This window comes from Triticum dicoccoides, chromosome 5B, assembly GCF_002162155.2.
Source record: "Triticum dicoccoides isolate Atlit2015 ecotype Zavitan chromosome 5B, WEW_v2.0, whole genome shotgun sequence".
Classification (NCBI taxonomy): Eukaryota; Viridiplantae; Streptophyta; class Magnoliopsida; order Poales; family Poaceae; genus Triticum; species Triticum dicoccoides.
The window spans coordinates 444097950-444118625 of record NC_041389.1 but is presented as its reverse complement, the minus strand read 5'-3'; positions in this window follow the sequence as shown (position 1 = coordinate 444118625).

Here is a 20676-nt window from a genome sequence, read left to right as displayed (position 1 = left end):
CGCTTTTAGTTCTTGGGGAGTGCCATGTCTTATCCCGGCTCTCTGTAATGTGCGATTGCCCAAGGATTTCAAGGGTGCACGTAAGGTGCCTAATTACACCGTGGATCAGCCACCTGAGGCGTGGGTCGAGAGTTATGAGATGGCAATGGAGATGCTGGATGTGGATGAAGCGGCCTGTGCAAAGTACTTCACGATGATGTTGGAAGGGACAGCCCGTACTTGGTTGAAAAATTTACCAGCTAACTCCATCGAGTCGTGGGATCAGTTGAAGGCCCGGTTTATAGCCAATTTCAAAGACACGTGCAAACAGCCAATGTCCATTGTGGATCTGGATGCTTGTGTCCAAGGGGAAAACGAGTCAACAACTCATTGGGTGCGCCGGGTTTTAGAAGTTTTGCATTCGTCCAACCGGATTAACGCTGGTCAAGCGATCATAACGCTGGAGCGTAATTTCCGGTTTAAGTCACTGAAGATGAAGTTGGGCCGGCTCAAGCGCCACTGCAATGACATGGGAACCCTTATGGTGGCCTTGGTCAAGTATGCCGATTCTGATAATACCAAGGATCCCGATTCTGATGAGGAGCAACCGGAGAAGGGAAACAAGAACGGCGGTGCAAAGGGACAGCATCACAACCAAGGAGGCTATGGTAATAATGGTAAGCGTAAGGCAGATAGTTCAGATCTTGTGGCTAACACCAATATGCAGCGTCGTAAAGGTAAACCGCCACAGCGCAGTGGAGGGATGAATCTGGAACGTTTGATGAACCAGCCCTGCCCAAAGCATGGGACCAAGGAGGCCGCTTCCACACATCTTTGGAAAGATTGTTATATCATGAAGGAGTTCAAGAATTCTGAGGTTTTCCGGTATGATCAGGGTCCATCGGGCGGATCAGGTCCAGGTTTTCATGGTGGCGGCGGTTCAAGCTCTGGATTTCAGAATAATCAGGGCAACCAGAATAACCAAGGTGGTAATGGCCAACAGAATAATCAAGGAAATCAGCAGCAGTCAGGTTATCAAAGTCACCCCAAGCAATTGAATGGTGGGCAGTATCACGTGTTCACTACTAGCCTGTGTAAGCGTGATCCGAAGCTTCACAGAAGGGCAGTTAATGCTGTTGAACCGGCAGTGCCACGTTATTTACGGTGGTCCGAGCAGCCCATTGTGTGGAGCAGAGAGGATCATCCGCCCCGGATTGACAATCCGGGTCAACTAGCTTTGGTGGTGGCACCTCAGGTGGGAGGTTACAAGTTTACCAAAGTCCTGATGGATGGAGGGAGCAGTATCAACATCCTGTACTATGAGACTTTTCGTCGCATGGGGTTGACAGACAAGAGTCTTAAACCATCCAACACTGTTTTTCATGGTGTAGTACCAGGTAAATCGGTGTATCATGTTGGAAAGATCTATTTGGAGGTTGTGTTTGGAGATGAGCATGATTCCAGGTCTGAAAAATTGACCTTTGAAGTGGTGAAAATCCAGAGCCCGTATCACGCACTATTTGGACGGTCGACTTACGCAAAATTCATGGCGAGGCCCTGCTATATCTATTTACAGCTCAAAATGTCGGGTCACAAGGGGACTATAACAGTACATGGAAGTCAAAAGATCGCTTTGGATTGTGAGGAAGGTGATGCGGCTTACGCTGAGTCGGTTTGTGCTACAGAGGAGCTGAAGTTTTATAAGGACAATGTTGATCCGGCTGACATGACTCCTTTGAAGAAGCCCACCACTGAGCATGACCCGACCCTGAAGTTCAAACCGGCGGATGAGACTAAACTTGTTAACTTTGTTCCTGGCGATTCATCCAAACAATTTAGCATCAACACCAATCTGGATCCGAAATAGGAAAGCACGCTCATCAAGTTCATCCGTGAGAAGCGGGACATTTTTGCATGGAAGCCTTCTGACATGCCAGGTGTACCGAGGGAACTCGCTGAGCACACTCTCAATATGGATCCCAAGTTTAAACCGGTCAAGCAATTTCTTCGGTGGTTCAATGAGGAAAGACGCAAGGCCATTAGTGAAGAGGTAGCCCGGCTATTGGATGCTGGCTTTATCATCGAAGTATTTCACCCCGAGTGGTTGGCTAATCCGGTGCTCGTTCTTAAGAAAAACGGCACTTGGCGTATGTGTGTGGACTACACAGATTTGAACAAGGCTTGTCCGGCAGATCCTTTTGCTCTCCCGCGTATTGATCAGATTATTGATGCGACGGCGGGTTGTGAGCGCCTGAATTTCTTGGATGCTTATTCAGGTTATCATCAGATTAAGATGGCAGTTAAGGACCAGGAGAAGACAGCCTTCATCACTCCCTTTGGAGCCTTCTGCTATGTTTCTATGCCCTTTAGGCCCAAAAGTGCCCAGGCTACTTATCAGTGTTGTGTGCAAAATTGTCTTCACACGCAGATTGGGCGTAATGTTCATGCCTATGTGGATGACATTGTGGTAAAATCTAGGAAGAAGGAAACCTTGATAGATGACCTCAAGGAAACGTTTGACAATCTTCGGGTTTACAAAATGATGCTTAATCCGGACAAATGTGTTTTTGGCGTTCTGGCAGGCAAGCTCCTAGGCTTTCTGGTGTCCGACAGAGGCATTGAGGCTAATCCGGAAAAATCAAAGCGGTTACATCTTTGGCTAAACCGAAGTGTATCAATGATGTTCAGCATTTGGTGGGTCGAATTGCCGCCCTTAGCCAGTTTATCAGCCGTTTGGGAGAGAAGGCGATTCCTTTGTATCAGATGTTGAAAAAGACAGACGATTTCGTCTGGAGTGATGCAGCTGATGCGGCGTTTGAGGACTTAAAGCGGCAGTTGGATGAACCGCCGGTTCTTGCTGCTCCGGTTGACAAAGAGCCCTTGTTATTTTACATGGCTGCTAATGCCCGTGCTATCAGCGTGGCAATTGTGGTGGTGCACAAGGAGGCTGGTAAGGAGTATCCGGTTCAACGGCCGGTTTATTATATCAGCAAAGTACTTATCGAGTCAAAACAACGGTATCCGCATTGGCAGAAGCTAGTTTATGGGGTTTTTATGGCAAGTCGGAAGCTCAAACAATACTTTCAAGGTCATCCCATTACAGTGGTCAGTTCAGCTCCTTTGGGTGATATAATTCAAAATAGGGAAGCAACTGGCCGGGTTGCAAAGTGGGCGATTGAGCTTGGCCCGCACGGATTGAAGTATATGCCTCGGACATCAATTAAGTTACAGGCGCTTGTTGACTTCATCAATGATTGGACTGAGTTACAGGCACCAGAGGACAAACCGGATAATACATACTCGACCATTCACTTTGACGGATCCAGGCAATTGGAAGGCTCGGGGGCTGGAATTGTCCTCACTTCCCCTCGAGGTGACAAAATTTGTTATGTTCTCCGTTTAATGTTTCCTTGTACTAACAATGCAGCTGAGTACGAGGCCTTACTCCACGGTATCCGTGTGGCTAAGGAAATTAACTTAAGCCGGGTTCGCTGTTTTGGAGATTCTGATCTGGTGGCTCAGCAAGTTTCTGGTACTTGGGATTCTAAGGACCCACTTATGGCGGCTTATAGACGCGAGGTGGATGTCGTGGCAGGTCACTTTAAGGGTTATCAGGTTGAGCACATTGACCGGCGCAAAAATGAAGCAGCGGATGCTTTAAGCCGGCTGGGGTCTCAGCGTAAACCGGTACCACCCAATACCTTTTTAGATATATATCTTGCATAACACGTCTGTTAAGTTGCCTACATAGGAGGATTTAGCTGTTCCTAATCCGGAGGCCCAATTGGTGGCCGCTTTTCATACTACTCCGGATTGGACGGTTCCATATTTGGTGTATTTAAACTGGGCCGAGTTACCAGATGATGAGGTCTTTGCCAGACAGATAATCCGGCGGTCCAAGTCCATGGTTATTCACAATGGCGAGTTACACCGTTGCAATGTTTCAGGCGTTTTCCAACGTTGTATATCTCCTGAAGAAGGACAAGAGATTCTACATGAAATCCATGAAGGGGATTGTGGTCACCATGTCGATTCAAAGTCCCTGGTGGCTAAAGCTTTCCGTCATGGGTTCTATTGGTTGACAACTCATGCTGATGCGGAGGATCTGGTAAAGCGGTGTGACACTTGTCAGAAATTTTCACGTCGAGCTCATGTTCCGGCTCAGGAGCTACGGATGATTCCTATCACTTGGCCGTTTGCCACTTGGGGGCTGGATATGGTGGGACCTTTTAAACGCTCCCAGGATAAGAAGACCCACCTGTTGGTGGCGATTGACAAGTTCACTAAATGGGTTGAAGCGGAGCCCGTCAACAAGTGTGATGCGGCCACGGCGGTTCAATTTCTCAAAAAGATCATTTTTCGTTTTGGTTTTCCACACAGCATCACCACAGATAATGGCACAAATCTCTCTAAAGGTGAGATGGAGGAATTTTGTCAACGAGAGCACATCCGGCTTGATGTGGCGTCCATGGCTCATCCCCAGTCCAATGGTCAAGCTGAGAGGGCAAATCAAGAGATCTTGAAAGGTATTAAGCCTAGGCTTATGGTTCCTTTGAAGCGAACGCCGGGTTGTTGGGTGGAAGAGTTACCATCTATGCTATGGAGTATAAACACCACCCCAAACTGATCCACAGGTTATACACCTTTCTTCATGGTTTACGGGGCTGAGGCTGTCCTCCCAAGTGATATTCGTCATGACTCGCCCCGGGTTGCCAATTATGTTGAAGCGGATAATGAGCAAGCGCGTCAAGAGGCGTTGGACCTGTTAGATGAGAAACGGGACATGGCTTTGGCTCGGTCGGCGGTTTATCAACAAGACCTGCGGCGTTATCAGAGCCGCCGGGTTAAGACACAAACCTTTCAAGAAGGCGACTTAGTGCTTCGGCTCATCTAGGATCAGACCGATATGCACAAGTTATCCCCACCTTGGGAAGGACCCTTTGTGGTCAGCAAAAATCTGCACAACGGATCATACTACCTCATTGACGTTCGAGAAGACTCACACAGTTCTGAGGAGGAGACCCAGCGGCCATGGGACATAGCTCTCCTTCGGCCTTACTACACCTGAGCCATAGGCTTTCCTTATGTACATATTATGACAATGTATATATTATGATCAATATAATAAACCGGCATCCTTGCTACAAGCAGGGCCTCTGCCGATCTTCCAATATTTCTTGGTTACAAGGGGGCTTCTACTCTCAAAGTGATGATTCACCTTATCCATTAAACCGGCTATCATGCCACAACATAGCTTGGGAGCTTCACACCCAAGGGGACAAAGAGAGTCTGGATGTTATGCACAGCTCAAACATAGGCACCCATTGAGCACAGCTCGCAAAGTTACTTGGGGGCTCTTTTGTGCAAAAGCCACAAAGAGCTTGAAGGGACCGTTGTAATTGGGTATCGACCCACGGCTTGGAAGCCTGGTGTATTCACCTAAAACCCCGGGTTAACCTGCCTTCATCAAGTAAGCCACTCCTATCCAGGTAATCCTGGCACGACCCACCGAACGTTTGACAAGTCAATCTTATACAGACCCTGGACTTGTCAAAGTTAAAACGACGATTGGTTAGTTGGAGGCCCATCTTAAAAGGCTTTGCAAAATGGTTTAACTCAGTGGCCTGGCAGCCCATGAAAAGCCTCGAATTTGGGCCTGTCAGCCCTTGAAAAGCCTTGACTACATGCTTTCTTATTTGCTTTTTTGCTAAGTTTTCACCTTTTTGATGACTTTATCATGAACCGGTGTCTTTTGACCCGGTGTGGCTTTTCAGTTATGATGTTAACCCGGTGTTTGTTAACCCGGCTTGGCTTTCAGCTATAAGTTGTCAGACCATCTCATCAAACCGGTGTTTGTTAACCCGGCATGGCTTTGACTATAGGTCGCCAGTATGATCATCTGGTGTTCATTATAACCCGGCATGACTTATTCATCCTATCATTATAGGGTAAGGGTCTTAATAGCTCAAAAATTTGGGCTTCCACCCTTATTAAGTGATTCCATATCACGGGTATGAGTTACTTCATATTTATTCCGCTTTGGTTATTAGCCAGGCTTTATCTTGGGCACTATGACCCATCGAGCGGTAAACCGCCAGGACAGCTATTTTACATGCAGACACAGGGATTGCATAAATATTATAAAGATATATAAGCCAGCATTGAAATCAGCATGGCAGATCAAGCAAAGTATATCACAGTGCACGATGGCAGTAGATCAAAGTATTTTAACTAGCCTATTACAAGGCGCTTCAAGGCCCAAAATATGGACTTGTTTCTTTCCACAGATCAAAGTTCATGACACGTCAATCAGATTGCCGGATCAGGATTCATCACCATGTTGACGTGACGTTGATGGATCATCTGGCGTCGGTTCAGCCTCCTCCTCCTCATCCAGTAGCTGGAAGTCAGTGGTGGTCCAGTCAATCCTGGTTAAAGCCTGAAAGACAGCCTCTTCACTTATAAGTTCAGTCGGATCAACGTCAGGGGCGTAAGTGTGCTTACGGATTGGCAGAATAAGATTTTGCACTTCCGGTATGACAGTGTCAACCCGTTTGTTGTTGGCGTCATAGAAAGACCGGTGAACCGTCAAGTTCGCTTCTTCTGCCAATTGACTTGCCAGAGGACGCATCTCCGTTGTCACAGCTTTGAGGGCTTCGTTATCAAACTCTACCCCGTTCTCTTGTTCACTGGGGAACCCCTTGGCAATATCCACCGGATCAAGGTCAGCTATCCATGCTTTGGCTCGGGTAAGTGCGAACAAAGGGCAGGCCCTGGCAGCAGATCGCTTCATCTCTTCTATCTGCGCCGGAGTCACGGATAACCTTGCTAGAGTATCCTTGATCAAAGTGGGGGGCGGATTGTTGTATGAAGCTGCACAGATAACCCGTTGGGCACCGGTATATAGTTGTTCAATCAAAGTATATGATGCCTTTAGCTTCATCCGCATATCAGAGCCCAGATGAGCAATGCGGCTACCTACAACGGTTTAAGAATTTCATGTTAAACCGGCAAGTTACAAACATAGTCATTCAAAAAGCCTTGGCAAGACTACTTACCAAACACTGCAGAAGTCATGGCATTCACTTGGCGCTTCAACCCAGTTAGCTCTTCCGTCACCGGTTTAAGAGCTGACTCGGCGTCTTCCGCCCGCTTCAGTAATGCATTCTTCTCAGTCTCCCAGTTGACACGCTCTGTCTTGAACCCTTCTTTGAGTTGCTCCATGGCTGCTAAAGCGGTTTTGAGTTCATCCTTAGCCTTGGAAGTTTCTGCTTGTTGAGACTTGATGTTCTCTTGAAGATCGGCAGTTTCAGTGCCTTGGTGGTTTATATCATCCTGTCACAGACAGCGGAGGAGCATGTAAATGTTTTGTCAAAGTCCCAAGCATATAACCAGTTATACACTTGGCACTTGGGGGCTAATGCGGATTGCTTCTTTATTACTAATTGTTTAAAGTCCCAAGGATCAATACAAGTTTTAATATTGGCACTTGGGGGCTAATGTGTGTTTGATCCAAAAAATACACAAGCAAAGTCAACAAGGTATAGTATGGAATATACAAGTCCATGTTTGTCTTCACAAGACAAACCGGCCCTTGGGGACTATGAAGTCAAGTGTTCTCTATCTTTAAAGACCCGGTTTATCTTTAAAAGATAAACCGGCCCTTGGGGGCTACAATACAATGAATGTACAGAATAAAGATGGTGTTTCGAAGATTACCTCATAGCGTTCCTTCATCAGATTCACCAAATCGGCTTCATAATCTCGGCTGGTGTAAAGCCGGTTCAAGAATCCGGAATGAAGATCTTGAGCAGAAAGATTAACATAGTCAGATAAGTCAGTCTTCCATTTTCCTTTGCCCATAGCAGCAAATTCATCCTTGGAAGTGTGCTTCGATAAAGCAACTGGGTTGCCTGGGGTGGTATAAGCAGTACCAGTGACAACAACATCATCATCATCTTTGGCTGGGCTCAGCGGATTGACATTGTCTTTGGCTGGGTTTGGCGGATTGGCAACAGGGCTTGGCGGTTTGGCTGCAGGGCTTGGTGGATCAGCAGTCAACCTCAATGGATCAGCAACTGGACTTGAAGGCGTGGCATGCATACTTGATGTTTCAACATGTGTTTCCGGGTCAGCTTCCGGCAGATTGGCATCAGTAGCTGGGTCTTGCGGGGTAGTGTCATCCATAACAATATCATGATTCTCACCAGCGTCGTTCTGGGTCTTCTCCGGTTCAACATCGTAAGAGGGGCCACTGGTCTTGGCTTTCTTGCTCAATTGAGCCTTGGCACTACAAAATCAAAATAAAGATTAGTATGATAAACCGATGCATGAAGAGACAAACCGAAAAATAATGCACTTACCCAGCGACGGTCTTGATGGGAGGCAGCTGAGTAGTTGATGAACCGCCAGATGAATTGGAAGACGCCTGGTAATTCGGATCAGACGGACTAAGTGGGTATCGGAAGAAACCCTTCAAAGGATAACGTTTTTCGGGAGAGCAAGTAACCTCTGGACGACGCTTCCGGGTTGGTGTATCCGGTAAACCGGAAGAGGTGACTTGCTGGCCACTTTGTCGGGTTGTACGGCGCCCTTCAGGTTGCTGTTTCTTTAAAGAAAATTTTGGATCCAAATAAGCAAGAGGGTGAGAGCATTTCACTTTCCGAACTGCACGGCGAAATCTTTGAACCGGCACAAGATCTGAACTGGAGGAAAGAGAGATTACCTCAACATGGTCCACACGGCTGACCTCCGCATCATCCTGATGACAGTCATTGTTAATAAGATGTATGAAAAAGGAGCCAAGGTAGTCAAGTTCTACCTCTTGATCCAAATCTTCAGCATCTTCGGGCGGATCAGCAGCTTCGCCGGTCTTCTTCTTGGTTGATTTCTTGATAGCCTTGCTCTTGGCACGAGGAGCTCTGGCCGGTTTATCTGAAGTTTTCCTCTTCCAAAAGGAGCTGTTGGGCTGAAAAGATTAAAACAAAGGATTATTAGAACAAATGTTAAAGCGGAGGCGGATCAAGAAAGTACAAGGTTAAAAACTTACTGCTGGCGGTTTGTTGGCGGCGTAAAAGGACCCAGCCCGGTTTGACTGCATATCGCGATGGGTTCGTCTAACATCTTCTTTACTGATTCGATGACTTTGTCATCGGTCACCTCTATCTCAGTAAACCGTTGAGGATCGTTGGAGTTGCTGGTATACTCATGCATTAATCCAGAGCGGCGACTTAAAGGCAGGATGTGCCATTTAACCCAACAGCGAACAAGATCAACACCAGTTAATGCATTGGCCATGAGAGTCCGGAGCTTGGCGAGTTGAGGGGCATAAGTTTGCCTCTCTTTGGTAGTTAATCTTCGAGCTAACGGGTGGCCATTGCTAAGTCGATGAGGGAGGTAACCAGGCAAGGGGTTCTCATCAGCAGGGGCTGTGTTCTGACAGTAAAACCAAGTTTGGTTCCAGTCTTTGGGATGACTGTGGTGTGATGCATGTGGGAAATCAACTTCCTTCCTCTTCTGGATTGATACCCCGCCAAGTTCCGTGTGAGGGCCATCAGAAAACTCGGTTCGACGATTTAGGTGGAAGAAGTCTTGGAAGAGCTCAACAGATGGTTCCTCTTGAAGGTAAACTTCACAAAATACTTGAAAGTTGCATATATTTGAGACAGAATTTGGGCCAATGTCTTGTGGATGGAGTTGAAAGCTCGCAAGGACATCCCGAAAAAAATTTGATCCAGGAGGGCTAAAGTCCCGGTCTAAGTGCTGCATAAAAACAATAACTTCGCCATCCTGAGGCTCAGGAGGGCACCCAGGGCCAGGAACTCGCCAGTGAAGGACATTTCTGGATGCTAAAGCGCCCGTCACTACATATCCATTGATCTGCATTTCTGTGATCCAGTACGGAACCCAGTTGCAAGCGGCGAATTGCTTGGTCATCTTGAACAGCAAACTGTAAAGGTAAAATGAAGGCCGGTTTACTATTGATGGTTCAAGAAGTATTAGTTGGTGTTAAACCGGAAAATTTGATCAAGGCATATGTGTGAGATAAACCGGAAGCTGCTATTCAGATCAAAATGGCGGTTTAAAGCATGGGCTAATGATAGGTGGTGGATTACCGACTGCTAAAAGTTTAAACATCCCTTTGGTGGAGGAGACAGAGATGAAAATTTGCTAAGTGTTGACAGAAACAGGTTCCACACAATGCTGAAATTTATTTGGATCTACCACGCTTCAGTAAAGAAAAATTACTGCGACTTATAATGGCGTTAAGTAGAACAAAGAAGGTCCTGCGCTCTACAAAAGAAAGGGAAGATCTACTAGTACTAAAAATGGATGCGGAGTAACTACGGCACAAGATCTACACTACTATTGGATCAAAGCAACCACGGCTGAAGGAAAAACGAAGAACTGAGAAGGAAAAATGAAGAACTGTACAGACGAACTCATGAACCCTAGCACAGATCTAAAGATGCAGGGAAGAGAAAACTTACCAGTGCAGATCTACTGCAGAGGGATGCTGCAAACTCTGGTCCGTTTCAGGTTGATGCAGCGGCCTTTGTCGATGCAGCTCTCAAGGGTCGAGGGCGGCGGCGGAGCTTCAGAGCTTGGGCGTCGCGAGGAAGAAGAAGGCACGGAATGGGAAGAAAGAAAAGGACCTTCGAACTTTATTAATAAGGAGAAAAGGATAAAGGGCAGGCGCAAGAACCGAGGAGCCTGAAGCGGCAGAGAGGGCGCGCCTGTCGCCTCAATTTTCGGGATACCATTAATGAGGGGAATCTTTTTAATCTTTTTATACAGAGATGATGTCATGATGGGCCGTTGCTGTGTCCAGAGGATGACGTCACAGTGGTTTAACAAGGTTTACAGGAGAAGACAACATGGCGGTTTACGAGAATATAAGAAGATGTTCACAAGATTTCTTTAAAGTATTGAAGATTTACATGAACAGGTTCAAATCAATCTGGGGCCTAATGTTGGGGATATAACTACTGAGTGTAAACCGGCCAGGAGGGCCAGGTTCACCCTCGACTACGTTGAAGCCCACGAAGATTCAGAAGATGGTGTTTTACTAATGAAGCTTAGAGGCCTAGAGCCCAAGGGAGGATTAAGGCCCATAGTAGTAAAGCTCCATGGTTATGTAACTCGTAATGTAAGTTAGGAGAGGAGAGACCGAGCCGGACACTTGTATGCGTCGGCCTCGGGACTCTGTAGACCGGCCGGGCGTCAACCTTTGTATATAAAGGGACGACCCGGCGGCGGTTCAAGGACAAGAGACTACAACTCGAGACTCAGGCAAGCGTATTCGCTCCCTGGTCATTGAAACCCAATCAATCCCATCACAACTAGACGTAGGCTTTTACCTTCATTGAAGCGGTCGAACTAGTATAAAACTCCCGTGTCCATTGTCCAGTTTAACCCCTTCCAGCTAACCAGCTGCGATGGCTCCATGACTAAGTCCTTTCATGAGGACATCTAACGTGTTAATTCCACGACACATACCCTCAACCACGAGGATGAACTACTCCCTTCTCGTCATGGAGACCTCTGGGATGATGAAGATGGCAACCGGTGATGGTTTTCCCCTCCAATGTTGGAAATATGCCCTAGAGGCAATGATAAAATGGTTATTATTATATTTCCTTGTTCATGATAATTGTCTATTGTTCATGCTATAATTGTATTGATCGGAAACTGTAATACATGTGTGAATACATAGACCACACCATGTCCCTAGTGAGCGTCTAGTTGACTAGCTCGTTGATCAATAGATGGTCATGGTTTCCTGACTATAGACATTGGATGTCATTGATAACGGGATCACATCATTAGGAGAATGATGTGATGGACAATCCTAAGCATAGCACAAGATCGTGTAGTTCGTTTGCTAGAGCTTTTCTAATGTCAAGTATCATTTCCTTAGACCATGAGATCGTGCAACTCCCGTATACCATAGGAGTGCTTTGGGTGTACCAAACGTCACAACATAACTGGGTGGCTATAAAGGTGCACTACGGGTATCTCTGAAAGTGTCTGTTGGGTTGGCACGAATCGAGACTGGGATTTGTCACTCCGTATGACGGAGAGGTATCTCTGGGCCCACTCAGTAATGCATCATCATAATGAGCTCAATGTGACTAAGTAGTTGGTCACGGGATCATGCATTACGGAACGTGTAAAGTGACTTGCCAGTAACGAGATTGAACAAGGTATTGGGATACCGACGATCGAATCTCGGGCAAGTAACGTACCAATTGACAAAGGGAATTTTATACGGGATTGCTTGAATCCTTGACATCGTGGTTCATCCGATGAGATCATCATGGAACATGTGGGATCCAACATGAGTATCCAGATCCTGCCGTTGGTTATTGGCCAGAGAGCTATCTCGGTCATTTCTGCATGATTCCCGAACCCGTAGGGTCTACACACTTAAGGTTCGATGACGCTAGGGTTATAAGGAAGATATGCATGTGATTACCGAATGTTGTTCGGAGTCCCGGATGAGATCCCGGGCATCACGAGGAGTTCCGGAATAGTCCGGAGGTGAAGATTTATATATGGGAAGTCATCATACAGTCACCGGAAATATTCGGGGGTATACCGGTATTGTACCGGGACCACCGGAGGGGTTCCGGGGGTCCACTGCGAGGGTCCACCTGCCCCGGAGGGCCTTATGGGCTGTAGGTGGAAGGGAACCAGCCCCAAGTGGGCTAGGGCGCCACCTCCCTAGGGCCCATGCGCCTAGGGTTGGGGGGAACCCTAAAGGGGGTGCCCCTTTGCTTGGGGGGCAAGCCCCCGCCCCCCTTGGCCGCCGCCCCCTCTAGATCCCATCTAAAGGGGCCGGCCCCCCTTCCCCCTTCTTCCTATAAACAGAGGGGTGGAGGGAGGGGTGCAGCACCACATCCAAGGCACGGCCCCTCCCCTCCCCAACACCTCTCCTCCTCCGCAAAAGATTGGCGAAGCCCTGCCGGAGAACTGCCACTCCATCACCACCACGCCGTCGTGCTACTGCTGGAGCCCTCTTCCTCAACCTCTCCCTCCTCCTTGCTGGATCAAGGCGTGGGAGACGTCACTGGGCTGCACGTGTGTTGAACGCGGCGCTTAGATCGGAGTCCACCGCGATCTGAATCGCTTCGAGTACGACTCCTTCATCCATGTTCATGCAACGCTTCCGTCTCGCAATCCTCAAGGGTATGAAGATGCACTCCCCTCTCTCTCATTGCTTGTTACTCCATAGATTGATCTTGGTGATGCGTAGATTTTTTTTTATTTTCGCAACAATCCCCAACAGTGGCATCATGAGCTAGATCTATGCGTAGTTTCTATGCACGAGTAGAACACAAGTTTGTTCTGGGCATCGATTTTGTCAATTTACTTGCCACTACTAGTCTTATCTTGTTCCGGCGGCATCGTGGGATGAAGCGGCCCGGACCGACCTTACACGTACGCTTACGTGAGACAGGTTCCACCGACTTACATGCACTAGTTGCATAAGGTGGCTAGCGGGTGTCTGTCTCTCCCACTTTAGTCGGATCGGATTCGATGAAAAGGGTCCTTATGAAGGGTAAATAGCAATTGGCATATCATGTTGTGGTTTTGGCGTGGGTAAGAAACGTTCTTGCTAGAAACCTATAGAAGCCACATATAAACTTGCAACAACAATTAGAGGACGTCTAACTTGTTTTTGCAGCATATGTCATGTGATGTGATATGGCCAAAAGGATGTGATGAATGATATATATGTGATGTACGAGATTGATCATGTTCTTGTAATAGGAATCACGACTTGCATGTCAATGAGTATGACAACCGGCAGGAGCCATAGGAGTTGTCTTAATTATTGTAATGTATGACCTGCGTGTCATTGAATAATGCCATGTAATTACTTTACTTTATTGCTAAACCGTTTGCCATAGTAGTAGAAGTAATCGTTGGCGTGACAACTTCATGAAGACACGATGATGGAGATCATGATGTCATGGCGGTGACGATGATGATCATGGCGCCCCGAGGATGGAGATCAAAAGGAGCAAAATGATATTGGCCATATCATGTCACTATTTGATTGCATGTGATGTTTATCATGTTTTACATCTTATTTGCTTAGAACGACGGTAGCATAAATAAGATGATCCCTCATCAAATTTCAAGAAATTGTTCCCCCTAACTGTGCACCATTGTCAAGGTTCGTTGTTTCGAAGCACCACGTGATGAACGGGTGTGATAGATTCTAACGTTCGAATACAACGGGTGTAAGCCAGATTTACACATGCAAAACACTTAGGTTGACCTGACGAGCCTAGCATGTACATACATGGCCTCGGAACCCAAGAGACCGAAAGGTCGAACATGAGTCGTATAGAAGATACAATCAACATGAAGATGTTCACCGATGATGACTAGTCCGTCTCACGTGATGATCGGACACAGCCTAGTTGACTCGGATCATGTATCACTTAGATGACTAGAGGGATGTCTATCTGAGTGGGAGTTCATTAAATAATTTGATTAGATGAACTTAATTGTCATGAACTTAGTCTAAAATCTTTGCAATATGTCTTGTAGATCAAGTGTCCCACGCTAATGTTGCCCTCAACTTCAACGCGTCCCTAGAGAAAATCAAGCTGAAAGACGATGGTAGCAACTATACGGACTGGGTCCGGAACTTGAGGATCATCCTCATAGCTGCCAAGAAAGCATATGTCCTAGATGCACCGCTAGGTGAAGCACCCGTTTTCCCAGCAACTCAAGACGTTATGAACGCCTGGCAGTCGCGTAGTGATGATTACTCCCTGGTTCAGTGCGGCATGCTTTACAGCTTAGAACCGGGGCTCCAAAAGCGTTTTGAGTAGCATGGAGCATATGAGATGTTCCAAGAGCTGAAAATGGTTTTCCAAGATCATGCTCGGGTCGAGAGATATGAAGTCTTCGACAAGTTCTACAGTTGTAAGATGGAGGAGAATGGTTCTGTCAACGAGCACATACTCAAAATGTCTGGGTTGCACAACCGCTTGTCTCAGCTGGGAATTAATCTCCCAGATGACGCGGTCATTGACAGAATCCTCCAGTCACTCCCACCTAGCTACAAGAGCTTTGTGATGAACTACAATATGTAGGGGATGGTGAAAACCATTCCTGAGGTATTTTCAATGCTGAAATCAGTAGAGGTGGAGATCAAAAAGGAACATCAAGTGTTGATGGTCAATAAAACCACTAGTTTCAAGAAAGGCAAGGGTAAGAAGAACTTCAAGAAGGACGGCAAGGGAGTTGCCACGCCCGGTAAACCAGTTGCCGGGAAGAAGCCAAAGCATGGACCCAAACCTGAGACTTGGTGCTTTTATTGCAAGGGAAGCGGACACTAGAAGCGGAATTGCCCCAAGTACTTAGCGGACAAGAAGGCCGGCAACACCAAAGGTTTATGTGATATACATGTAATTGATGTGTACCTTAACAGTACTCATAGTAGCTCCTGGGTATTTGATACCGGTACGGTTGCTCATATTTGTAACTCAAAACAGGAGTTGTGGAATAAGCAAACACTGGCAAAGGACGAGGTGACGATGCGCGTCGGGAATGGTTCCAAGGTCGATGTGATCGCCGTCGGCACGCTACCTCTATATTTACCTACGGGATTAGTTTTAAACCTCAATAATTGTTATTTAGTGCCAGCTTTGAGCATGAACATTGTATCTGGATCTCATTTAATACGAGATGGCTACTCATTTAAATCCGAGAAAAATAGTTGTTCTACTTATATGAGAGATATGTTTTATGGTCATGCCCCGCTGGTTAATGGTTTATTCTTAATGAATCTCGAACGTGATGTTACACATATTCATAGTGTGAATACCAAAAGATGTAAGGTTGATAACGATAGTCCCACATACCTGTGGCACTGCCGCCTTGGTCACATTGGTGTCAAACACATGAAGAAGCTCCACACTGATGGACTTTTGGAGTCTCTTGATTACGAATCATTTGACACATGCGAACCATACCTCATGGGTAAAATTACCAAGACTCCATTCTCCGGAACAATGGAGCGAGCAACCAACTTATTGGAAATCATACATATTAATGTGTGCGGTCCGATGAGCGTTGAGGATCGCGGAGGATATCATTATGTTCTCACTCTCACTATGACTTAAGTAGATATGGGTATGTCTACTTAATGAAACACAAGTCTGAGACCTTTGAAAAGTTCAAGGAATTTCAGAATGAGGTAGAGAATCAATGTGACAGAAAAATAAAGTTCTTACGATCAGATCATGGGGGAGAATATTTGAGTCACGAATTTGGTACGCACTTAAGGAAATGTGGAATTGTTTCACAACTCATGCCGCCTGGAACACCTCAGCATAACGGTGTGTCTGAACATCATAATCGCACTCTATTGGATATGGTGCGATCTATGATGTCTCTCATCGATTTACCGCTATCATTTTGGGGATACGCTCTAGAGACAGCTACATTCACTTTAAATAGGGCACCATCTAAATCCGTTGAGACGACACCGTATGAATTATGGTTTGGGAAGAAACCTAAGCTGTCGTTTCTAAAAGTTTGGGGATGTGATGCTTATGTCAAGAAACTTCAACCTGAAAAGCTCAAACTCAAGTCGGAAAAATGCGTCTTCATAGGATACCCTAAGGAAACCATTGGGTATACCTTCTACCTCAGATCCAAAGGCAAGATCTTTGTTGCCAAGAACGGGTCCTTTCTGGAGAAAGAGTTTCTCTCGAGAGAAGTAAGTGGGAGGAAAGTAGGACTTGATGAAGTACTGCTTCTTGAACCGGAAAGTAGCGCAGCTCAGGAAAATGTTTCTGTGGTGCCTACACCGGATAGAGAGGAAGTTAATGATGATGATCAAGGTACTTCGGATCAAGTTGCTACTGAACTTCGTAGGTCCACAAGGACACGTTCCACACCAGAATGGTATGGCAACCCTGTCCTGGAAATCATGTTGTTAGACAACGGTGAACCTTCGAACTATGAAGAAGCAATGGCGGGCCCAGATTCCAACAAATGTCTTGAGGCCATGCAATCCGAGATAGGATCCATGTATGAAAACAAAGTATGGACTTTGATAGACTTGCCCGATGATCGGTGAGCGATAGAAAATAAATGGATCTTTAAGAAGAAGACGGACGCAGATGGTAATGTTACCATCTATAAAGCTCGACTTGTCGCTAAGGGTTATCGACAAGTTCAAGGGGTTGACTGCGATGAGACCTTCTCACCCGTAGCGAAGCTGAAGTCCGTCCAAATCATGTTAGCAATTGCCGCATTCTACGATTATGAGATATGGCAAATGGACGTCAAAACGGCATTCCTTAACGGCTTTCTTAAGGAAGAATTGTATATGATGCAGCCGGAAGGTTTTGTCGATCCTAAGAATGCTAACAAGGTATGCAAGCTCCAACGCTCCATCTATGGGCTGGTGCAAGCAACTCGGAGTTGGAACATTCGCTTTGATGAAATGATCAAAGCGTTTGGGTTTATGCAGACTTATGGAGAAGCCTGCGTTTACAAGAAAGTGAGTGGGAGCTCTGTAGCATTTCTCATATTATATGTGGATGACATACTGTTGATGGGAAATGATATAGAACTTTTGGAAAGCATAAAAGCCTACATGAATAAGTGTTTTTCAATGAAGGACCTTGGAGAAGCTGCTTACATATTAGGCATCAAGATCTATAGAGATAGATCGAGACGCCTCATATATCTTTCACAAAGCACATATCTTGATAAGATATTAAAGAAGTTCAATATGGATCAGTCCAAGAAGTGGTTCTTGCATGCAAGGTGTGAAATTGAGCTCGGCTCAAAGCCCTACCAAGATAGAAGATAGAGAAAAGATGAGTGAGGGTGTCCCGGACTAGGGGGTGTCCGGATAGCCGAACTATCATCTTCGGCCGGACTCCTGGACTATGAAGATACAAGATTGAAGACTTCGTCCCGTGTCCGGATGGGACTTTCCTTGGCATGGAAGGAAAGCTTGGCGATACGGATATGTAGATCTCCTACCATTGTAACCGACTCTATGTAACCCTAACCCTCTTCGGTGCCTATATAAACCAAAGGGTTTTAGTACGTAGGACAAACAACAATCATACCATAGGCTAGCTTCTAGGGTTTAGCCTCTCTGATCTCGTGGTAGATCTACTCTTGTACTACCCATATCATCAATATCAATCAAGCAGGAGTAGGTTTTACCTCCATCGAGAGGGCCCGAACCTGGGTCAAAACATCGTGTCCCTTGTCTCCTGTTACCATCCGCCTAGACGCATAGTTTGGGACCCCCTACCCGAGATCCGCAGGTTTTGACACCGACATTGGTGATTTCATTGAGAGTTCCTCTGTGTCGTCATCTCTAGGCCCGATGGCTCCTTCAATCATCAACAACGATGCGGTCCAGGGTGAGACTTTTCTCCTCGGACAAATCTTCGTATTCGGCGGCTTTGCACTGCGGGCCAATTCACTTGGCCATCTGGAGCAGATTGAAAGCCACGCCACTGGCCATCAGGTCAAATCTGGAAGTTTGAACTACACGGCTGACACCCGCGGAGACTTGATCTTCGACTGGTTGGAGCCACAGCCAAGCGCGCCGCACTGTCACGATGGGCATGATCTAGCTCTGCCGCCGAACAGTGCCCTGGAGGCCGCACCAGTGTCCGCTCCGACCCTTAGCTCGGAGCCGACTGCGCCGATCGAGGATGGGTGGCTGGACACCACCTCGGGGGCTGCGATCTCTACGGCGATGGAGCCGAACACCAACCCTGTCCTTTGCAAGGCTCATAACTCCAAGGTGCCGGACTCCTCTCTGGACTCCGAACCTTCCGTGCTCCTGCCAATTGAATCCAAATGGGCGCCGATCATGGAGTTCTCTGCTGCGGACATCTTTCAGCAGTCGCCCTTTGGCGACATCCTGAATTCACTAAAGTCTCTCTCTCTATTAGGAGAGCCCTGGCCGGACTATGGTCAGGAAGGTTGGGATGCGGACGACGAAGAAATTCAAAGCCCACCCACCACCCACTTCGTAGCCACTGTCGGAAGTTTAAACAACATGCTCAATTTCGACTCCGAAGACATCGACGGTATGGACGACGATGTAGGAGATAAGCATGAACCGGCACCCATAAGGCACTGGACACCCACCTCATCTCACGATGTATACATGGTGGATACACCTAAAGGAAGCGAAAACGAGGAACAACGGGACGCCACGAGGGATCATTCCCTCGAAAAGCAGTCAAAACGGCGACGTAAGCGCCGCCCAAAATCCTGCCTCGACAAAGACAGCAACCATACAGACCCAGCCATAGAGCAAGGCGAACCGGTGGACGGCGAACATGCTATCGAGCAACCGTCCGAACAAGACAACATGGATAAACAATCCGCCCCCGGCGAAGATAACAGTCCAGGCGATCTCACGCCGGACAAGTTGCCGGAGCCGAAGAACCTCCACAAAATGCTCGTCGCCACTACACGTAGCCTAAAAAAGTAGAAGCGGAAGCTCAAAACAGCAGACGATGCACTCAGAATCAGATGGAGCAAAGTACTCAACACCGCAGACAAATACGGCGATAGCCACCGAACAAAGAGCTACCCGAAGCGAAAACTACTGCCCGAATTCGATGAGGAGGCCGTAGAGACCCGCAATAAAAAAACAAGGACACCACTCGGTCAGATAGACGACCCCATGGCAAACATAGAGCGGCAAACGGCACCGCACACAAGCCGGCACGCGATCCGCACACGGATTTGCATCAAAAATATGGCCCAATTAGATCTATCTACGGGCCAAGAAAGCAAGCTCTAGCAAGCAATGCAACACGTCAAGTATCCATATTCCGGTACACCTAAATACAGGGGTGCCACACATCCCCTATGTTTCACCGATGAGGTTCTGGATTATGAATTTCCAACGGGATTCAAGCCCGTAAACATAGAGGCATACGACGGAACAACAGACCCTAGAGTCTGGATTGAGGATTACATCCTCCACATACACATGGCTAGAGGAGATGACCTCCACGCCATAAAATACTTGCCCCTCAAGCTCAAAGGCCCAGCCCGGCATTGGCTCAAACTAGGGCGGCAAGAGTGGAACAAAACACTAGGCAAAAGGCCGAGTCTTCCACCCTTTACCAAATATATAGATGCATTAATAATATAAGAGATATTGTGATATCCCAACCAAAATCATGTCCACCATGGAGAAATCTTCAACTTCACGTGCAACTAGCAACGCTATAAGAGGGGCTGACCAAAGCGGTAACATAGCCAAACAACGGTTTGCATAGGAAAGGTGTCAAAGGTTAGAGGTTCATGGCAATATGGGATGGCTTGATAAACAGGTGATAGGTAGCGCAGCATAGCGATAGAACGAAACAACTAGCATAGCAATGATAGTAGTGAGATCCAGGGTAACGGTCATCTTGCCTGAGATCCCGCAAGGAAGAAGAACGAGTCCATGAAGAAGACGAACGGAATTAGTCGAACGAATCCTCACAATCGCAACATTACCAGAACTAAGAAGCAACACCAGAAAGAAAGAAACAACATGGTAAATGCACAAGCATAAACATGGCATGATGCACAAACAAATATGATGCATGTCCGGTTTAATGAGGCATGGCATGGCAAAGTGCAACAAACAACAGTACAAATTAAGTGGAGCTCAATATGCAACGA